Genomic DNA, 6,854 nt, shown 5'->3' with positions numbered 1-6,854 from the left:
TTTACAATTTAAGAGCAAAAGGGTAAGCTAGTGATTATAACTTTAATCAAATGATATGGGATGGCTCTAGATAGCCAAATTTTGCAATACATTGCAATTCCGACACCCGGCCTTCGATCATTGAACACTCATGCTTGCCCAACACTCCTCAAAGCAATCAATGCCCAATTTCAGTAGATGGCCATGTCCCTTCAAAATGAATCTTCACCAATAGTGCATGAAAACATTTCATATACACATCAAGCACTAACAACATCACAAATCAAAATTTTATTCTGGTAATGAGTTTCATTACACAACTTTGATTTTTTTTTTTTGGTCTAGTCTCTCAAATTAAGTTGCAGGCCGGCTCAATCCAAGTCCAAGAATTCCTCATATCCGAATTTGGTTTGGCTCAAGATTAGGCTCAAGCACATTTTACTTCGATAAGCTAGATCACATTTGTCCCGAGCTTGAAATTGTTGTATTACCACAAATTTGAGAAAGGTATTTTGGTCGAAGTCTCTCGGTGGGAATCCCCTCCTCACAAGAAAATGTTTTCATTACCTTTGAAATGGTATTTTTACTTTTTATTCTAAAATAAAATTGCTAGAGTGACGTGTTATAAAATATAATATCTAACTTCACCAAATGATTTTCTCATACTAAACTGATCATTTAATATGGGAAGATAAAAGGGGAATAAGAGTTAGGATATAGATATATGCTTCTAGACCTATCTCAACAAGGGACCAAAAGAAGAAATAGTTGCATCTCAATAGGGGTCCAAAAGGAGACGGTTTGCCAAAGAGCAATGTGCAATAAGTGCTTCTAGATTTACCTCAGTAAGGGACCAAGAGGAGAGATGGTTACATCTCAATAGGGGTAGGAGGTAGTCTATCAAAGAGCAAAATGCATCTAATGGAGCTTAAAGACCTTAGGGTTAGCTTCACTAAAGACCTCCAAAAGTAAGTGTTAAAAAGTCCTTTGACCTTAGGCAAGCTAGGGCTAACCTTGAAGTGGGAATCCTACCCAAGCATGAGATGCTAAGATGCTTAAAGAGGTTATGGGGACCTTGCCCAAAGCTTGAGGTGATTTTTATGCTTAAATGACTAAGGTTCTTGAAGTGTTAAATTCAAAGATAAACTCTCAAGAGGCATGAACATTTTCCATGCTCAATTGACTAAGTGTTTGAAGTGTTCAATTCAAACCAAATGACTTAAGAAGCATAAAAGACACATGTTTGACTGACTAACTGCTTGAAGTATTCAATTCAAACCAAATGACTTAAGAAGCATAAAAGACACATGTTCAAAAAATTCTCCACATGTGTCCCTCATGATGTGCTTGAATCTTATTGGATAGGCTTTAAAGGGATCCAATGAGAATTTAGATACATAAACATAAATAATTAAGTTCTTTCTCTCAAAGAAGAAAAAGAGAACACATGACCCAAATGATATAATTGAATATTACTAGAGAGAGAAAGAGAGAGAGGTGTGGACCAAGCATGAGAGGGGGGATATACTCTTCCATACACACACACATTCTCTCGTTGTATGGAAGGCAAAGTGCAAGAGCTCCATCTCCTTCTCCAAGCTTGTTGAGAAGTGGAGAGCTTACACTAACACTCTTGGCTATAGAATGCAAATCCAACCAAGATCCATGCTTCAATGCTTAAGTTTGCCATCTTCTTCGTTTTCATTACTATTCTATTATGCTATGCTAAGTAAGAAGAGTGATGATAAGTGAGGAATTTTTCCTTTCTCCTATGAATGATTCTTCTTCCTCTTCCCTACCCTCATTCCCCGCTAGCTCTCTCCACCTTCGAAGGTGTTTGAGGCCTTGGGACTGAGGCTTGGGATAGTCAATGCTTTTTGCAAAGTTTATGTTATGCTTGTGATGCATGAAGCTTTCCATTTTCATAGCATCACCAAGGTCACAAGGAACACAAAGATTGTATTGTACCAAGTCTCTCTTGATGGGAGAATCTCAAATACAAATGCCTTTTGGAGGGGGGACCAGCTCTAAGTAAATCCGGTCCTCAACTATTGTCATGTTCTCTAATACTCTCTCTCTTGCAAAAGTATTGTTCATGCCAAGTTAATCAAGTACTATGTTCATGTTGCTACCATCAATTAAGTTCACCCTCTATGTTCTCAAAGTAATCTCACAAAAATGCTCACTCTAATTCTCTTAATTTCGCTATTCTCAAAGTTCATAGACCATTCCCATTACATTGGTGTCAGAGCATTTGCTTTCTCTTTTCTTGCTTAAGAAGAGAGGTCCTTAAGTAGCCTATTAATGGTTGATTTTTTTAATTATTAGGGTAAGTGGGATTGGGATCTATTATCGGTTTTGTTGAGCCCACTATGTGGGATATGGTGCACACCTTGGGAGCTTTGGTCTTAATAATGGGGTCTTTTTAGACTTACCTATGGCTTTACCATTATTGAGCCATAAGAAGTCCGAAAGGAGCTATCCCTCCACAATTCTGCTATGTTAGACCCACCCCACTACTCTCTATAATTAACCAATTTGAGCCGTGGATGTAGATACTTAAGTGCTTATTTTCAAAGGCTAAGAGGAGTAGCAACTAAGGTTTTGAATTGCCAAAGAATACACTAAGTAAACACAAGTAAATTAGCATGGCTAACAATAACCAAGAGAGTAGAATGAACATTGATAACTTTGATTTTTCACATGAAGGTGCTAATGATTACACGCCCATGTTTATTGATTATCTTGTTACTAGGTTGCATCAAGCTATGGGCAACCCTACTTTGCAAGCCGAAGTTACCCAACAACTTTGTGCTTATGGGATTTCCCTTCCTCTCCAAGAGGAGAGAGAGTTTAGGAGGTCTCTTGATGAGACTTTCAAAAGAAGACTCTCTCCCATAATAGAGGAGGAATCCAAAGAAAGAGAAAGAAGTGAATCCCTAAGCTCTTCTAAAGATGTGGCTCCATGAAGACGGAGGTCTAGACTATTGCTAACTCCTCCCAAGAGGAAACGGTCAACCCATAGTCCTTCTCCTTGTCACTCCAAAAGGGAAGAGAGGAAACAAAGGAAGAAAAAGGCAAGAAAGAGGTCACCTTCTTCTCCTTCGTCTTCACCTTCCTCCTCTTCCGACAAAAGCACTAGTTATTCTCCTAGAGAATACAAGAGGAGAGGACATTGCAAAACTTACCCTGCATAGCAAAGGTCCCAAAAGCTCAAGAAATTCAAAGAGGGAGGAAAGAGTATCTCTTTTCTCACCTATGATGGCACCTTTGGTGCCACCAACAATTTGATGCGGCCTTTGGAGACGAGGGCTTCACGGAGTCCTCCAAGATACACCATGTAGCTATGCACTTCCAAAAATCTACTCGTCAATGGTGGGCTAGCCTTCATGGAAATGGCGAGGCCCCAAAGACATGGAAAACTCTACGAGTTTCCATAATGAAGCAATTCCTCGCAAGTAATGCAAGGAATCATTTGGCAAGCACTTTGTCCTTTGCAAGCAATGCAAAGGGCAAAGTGCTTGCCAAATGGCGAAGCTTGAAGCTGCTCTTCAACGAGTCTATCCATAAATATGTAGACAAGTTTTGGGATTTACATCTCAAAGCTACAGTATTTCAAAGGATAGACTTCTCCGAACAAAAGCAACAATTTTGTGTGGTATTACCTAAAGAAATGGCCGAGTATATCAACTCACAACTGCCTAGCTGTTACCATATACATGTGGTAGTGATGTGTGTGAACACACTAGGACCGTTGGGGCATTTTTTCCCTCTTTAGGAGGTTTTTTCCCCCGTGCATTGTATATACGCCCATCACTCTAGGGCTATCTAACTTTCCATTGCACACTAAGTAACACACTCTCCATTGTGTGCCTTGAGCTTCCTTCGTCTTCTCCAAGCTGTGTGTGTTTCACTGTAACCCTAATTCCAACAATTGGTATCAGAGCAGGTCACGCCCTCCCGGGCTTAGTCACCAGCTGCTCCAGCACACGCCTGCTCACTTTCTCCGATTTCAGTGAGCTTTGGCGATCGATCACAGGTCGACAAAAATTTTGGACGAGCTCAAAGAGCTCGGTCTGCTCAGAATTTTTATTTGGGCTCATTTCGGCGTCCATTTCCACTACAGGCTACTAGTATTGCACAGGCTATTTCGTCATTTTGTGTAGAATTTCTGTCAGTGCTGTTTTCTACATAACAGGTGCCTTATAGTCTTCTACGGTTTGTGCTATATAGCACAGGTTGTTCCCGCTCCGTTTCTCCTATTTTTGGGCAGTTTTCACATCAAATGCAGCATTTACCAGGGCTGACAACAACAACACAGATGTGTTCAAGATGTTTGCTGCTGAGGACAGGTTGGATGGGGACAACTACCCTATGTGGGCTTATATGATGCAACATGTTCTTGTGTCAAAGGGTGTCTGGAACATTGTGCAGGGCATTGATGTACGTCCTGGTTCTGAGGATGTGGGCGATGTTGAGAATGTTGCAGGTCTTGCTGCAAGGATTGCAGCTGTTAGAGTTGTTTTGCCTACGGCAGAACAAGCTTGTTGGGATGTTAAGGATGCGCAGGCTCATGCATTGGTTGCGTTGTCTGTGAAGCGCACCATTGTTCCTCACATCCGTTCAGCAAAATCTGCAAAATAGGCTTGGGATATTTTAGCAGGTCTTTATGCAAGCCGCAATGAGGCTAAAATTGCTTTGCTGCGTAAAGAGCTGGAGTCAAAGATTATGCATGAGGAAGATGATATGGACACTTTCCTTGCTAGTGTCAAGGATATCAATGAGCAGCTTATTTCTGCAGGTGAAGTCATTTCAAACAGTTCCCTTGTGCAGACTGTTCTTGATGCCTTACCAGATTCCTACCAGACTTTTGCTAGTACTTGGAGACTTATGACCCAAGGAAATCCTGAAGTTGTCAAGTTTGATGCATTATGCACATTGCTATTGCAAGAGTCACTTTCCAGAAAAAACAGGACTAGGCAGCGTGCAGTTGAACAGGCTTTTATTGCTTCTCAAAGAAAGGGTGGTAACAAAAATGCAGCCACTTGTTATGGTTCTGCTGCGAGTGGCAAAAATTCTGTTCCTAATGCTTCTGCTGGCAGTACTTCGTCTGGCAATTCTGGTGATAAGGGCAAAAAGAAGATGCGTTGCCATTATTGTAAAGCCAATGATCACTTGATCAAGTCGTGTCCTAAGTTGAAGGCCAAAGAGGCTAAGAAGAAAGAGGGTGGTTCCACTACAAATGCAGCCATTGTTGAGTCTTCTGTGAAAGGAGACTGTAATGCTGATGTTGATGCACAATGGGCTTTTAGCGCAGAGTGCACTTACAATCCTGCTGTCCATGATGCATGCTTGTCAGTTGCTGCAGATTCACATGTGTGGTATTTTGATAGTGGTGCTACAAAGCACATTACCTCACATCGTGAATTGTTTACCTCTCTCGAATCTGTCCCTCATGGGAATTCAGTCACTTGTGCCAACAATGCCTCTTATCCAGTTCAGGGAGTTGGAAAGATTGTGCTCACTGCTGCTAATGGAAGTTCCTTCACACTTGTTGATGCACTTTATGTACATGGGATCAAGAAGAATCTCTTGTCTGTATCCGCACTTGCTAGACTTGGACTTGTAGTCAAATTTGTGGATGACAGATGTACAGTTCATGATCTCAGTTTTGGTGATGAAATTGTTGCATCTGGACTTTTGTGCCGTGGGCTATATAAGCTCACTTTGTATGACAAGTGTGGACAAAATTTTGCGAATGCTGTTGCAGATTCAAGGGCTATTTCAAATGCAAAACTTTGGCATGCACGTTTTGGTCATCTGAACTTTGCCAGTTTGCTGCGTTTGCAGAAATCTGATATGGTTGCTTCTTTTCCGCCTCTTGAAGCACCTGTCAAACATGTTTGTGAAGGTTGTATTTTGGGTAAGATGCACCGTTCTAAGTTTCCAAAGGATGGTTCAGTTCGGGCCACATGCAGGTTGCAGCTTGTGCATAGTGATGTTTGTGGGCCCATGCAAACCCCGTCCTTGGGCAATTACCTGTACTTCGTGACTTTCATTGATGATTACTCCAGGCATGCATGGGTATTTCCGCTTAAAGCGAAGTCCGAAGTTTTTATGTGCTTCAAACAATTTCTGGCTATGGCGGAAAATGTCTCGAAATGTACTATGGGCACCCTCCATTCCGATCGAGGGGGGGAGTATATGTCTCATGAATTTAATGCATTTCTGGCTAGTCTTGGGATAAAACACCAATGTACAGTGCCTTATACACCTCAGCAAAATGGTGTTGCTGAGAGGAAAAATAGGTCACTGACGGAAATGGCACGATGTAGGGTCAAAAGTCAAGCTTTACCGCATTCTTTTTGGCTTGAGGCCATCATGTGTGCCACTTATGTACTTAACAGGTGTCCTAAGAAAGCTTTGCAGTCTATTACTCCATATGAAGCATGGCATGGTAGAAAGCCTTCTATTGAGCACATGCGTGTTTTTGGCTGTATGGCATATGCTTTGGTGCCACAAGTGCAGCGCAGAAAATTGGATGATAAGGCTGTCAAATGTATTTTTGTTGCTTATAGTGCTGAAAGCAAAGGTTACAGGTTGTATCATCCGCAAACAAAACGTATTCTGGTTTCACGGGATGTAGGGTTTGTGGAAGATTTTGTTCAGCCCTTGCTGTCATGTACCAGAGACAGTAATGTAAGCTCACAGGACATTTATGACACTGTGTTGCCTCTTTTCAATGGTGGAAATACGAATGTAAGTTCCAATGAGGCAAATGTACAGCCTATGGGGGTTTTTGAAAATGTTTTAGATCAGCCTATTACTGATACAGATGTACATGATGTACTTGATGAGGAAAGGGCTGAAAATGA

This window comes from Adiantum capillus-veneris, chromosome 19 (assembly GCF_014529385.1).
Source record: "Adiantum capillus-veneris isolate H3 chromosome 19, ASM1452938v2, whole genome shotgun sequence".
Lineage (NCBI taxonomy): Eukaryota > Viridiplantae > Streptophyta > Polypodiopsida > Polypodiales > Pteridaceae > Adiantum > Adiantum capillus-veneris.
Note: the sequence above shows the minus strand (reverse complement) of the source record.